The sequence below is a fragment of the Gavialis gangeticus genome, unplaced genomic scaffold, assembly GCF_001723915.1.
Source record: "Gavialis gangeticus isolate Ggan-Ray unplaced genomic scaffold, GavGan_comp1, whole genome shotgun sequence".
Classification (NCBI taxonomy): Eukaryota; Metazoa; Chordata; order Crocodylia; family Gavialidae; genus Gavialis; species Gavialis gangeticus.
This window is the reverse complement of record NW_017728995.1, coordinates 35,423,730-35,425,594: the sequence shown is the minus strand read 5'-3', so window position 1 is coordinate 35,425,594 and position 1,865 is coordinate 35,423,730.

Sequence of the window (1,865 nt, the reverse complement as noted above, 5' to 3'; positions counted from 1 at the left end):
AATTGGTTCAGACTTTGTCCTTCCACTGGCTTGGGATTTCCTGCCTCCTGCCTCCCCTCCCCTCCCCTCCCTGCTTTGCGAAGGTGATTTCTTATCATTAATAAGTAACTAAGGAAAAAGAGGCAGTTAGCTTTGTGCATCTGAAGCCAGGCGGATAGTAGGACAGGGGGCACCTCATGGACCAACTCATTCAAAGAGGTTTGAGCTTTCATAGGCAACAGCCTGTTTCATCAGATTGTACAAATGGACTTGCAGAATCCAGGGCTACTGAAAAGAAAGGAATAAAGCCATTTAAATACAAAGCATAGGGAAAGGGGGAGGAAAGGAGGGAGCCCTGCTGAGAGAGGCAAAGGTGGGTTGCAGGAATCAAAGAGGACAAACAAGGCAGTGAACTCCTTGAGGCACACAGGAGTTATCAGAGGAACTGAGAAGGCAAAGGGATTGTGATCCAGATTGCTGGCTGCATCTCAGTCGGATGTAAACAGATAGCTGTTTGCAGTAAACCCCGGGCCACCATGGTACCATAGCAAGCAGCATCCTTCTCTTCCTCTTCTCCAATTAGGCCTGTGACAAGCAGGTGGAGGAATGGACATGACATGCAGTCAGCTGACAGCTGTTCCACTTTGCCAAAAATTATTTTTTCACATACGACATTTAATTTGTGTCAGTCAACCAGTTGGAAAGAGAGTCAGCATCACATGAAAAGAAAGGGGAATTGCTCGCTGCAGAAATGCATTGGCTTCAATTCTCTGACCCAGCTAAAAAGTGCTTGGTGTGAATTGGAAACGACACTTGTATGGGACAAGTGGCCCTAAGCCCTACTCACCCTGGTAGGGGAGGGGTGCTGTCGAGATGCTGATATTAATTTGACCTGCATTAGATCTCAGGTGCTCCGCAAAGGCTATTACAGTTCATGGGAATCAGCTACATGCCATCCCATTTCCCTTTTGACTGTGGCCTCTGGTCTAGCAGCCACAGAGCAGGTAGCTCTACCCTGCCAACTGCAATAAACCATTAAGCTGACTTTATGCTACCTGAATAGCTCCGTAGTATCCTGACATACTGAGCATTTGAGTCCAGAACCATCCTCAAACATTTGTACCGGCCTCCTTGTAGCTTCTTCCATCTGAATTCCTCTCCCGTTGCTATCTTCCAAGAAACTGTAGTGCTCAGAGCTTCTTACCCCATTTTCATCAATAAATTAAGTGACATGTGGCATTGATGCCTACACAGTTGGATGGGTAAAAAACTGGCTGACAGGGCGCACCCAGAGTACTGGGGCGTACTCATCCTGGCGAGATGTGAGCAGTGGGGTCCCCCAGGGCTCGGTCCTCAGGCCCACACTGTTTAACATCTTCATCAGCAACTTGGACAAAGGGGTTGAAAGCACACTGTACAAGTTTGCAGATGACACTAAGATGTGCGGCGAGGTGGACACACTTGAAGGGAGAGAGAAGCTGCAACTAGATTTAGACAGAGTACAAAAATGGGCAGATGAGAATAGGATGGGGTTCAACGTAGACAAATGCAGGGTGCTGCACCTGGGAAGAAGGAATCCACAGCACACAGACAGGCTGGAGAGTTCCCCTCTTGAAAGCACAGAGGCAGAAAGGGACCTGGGAGTCATTATTGACTCCAAGATGAACATGAGCTGCCAATGCCAGACCGCAGCCAACAAGGCCAGCCATATCTTGTCATGCATCCAAAGGTGCATCTGAAGCCGGTCCAGAGAGGTGATCCTCCCCCTCTGTGCGGCACTGGTCAGGCCGCAGCTGGAGTACTGCGTCCAGTTCTGGGTGCCGCACTTCAGGAGGGATGTGGACAACATGGTGAGGGGCCAAAGGTTTGCCCCTCACTTGGGCGGG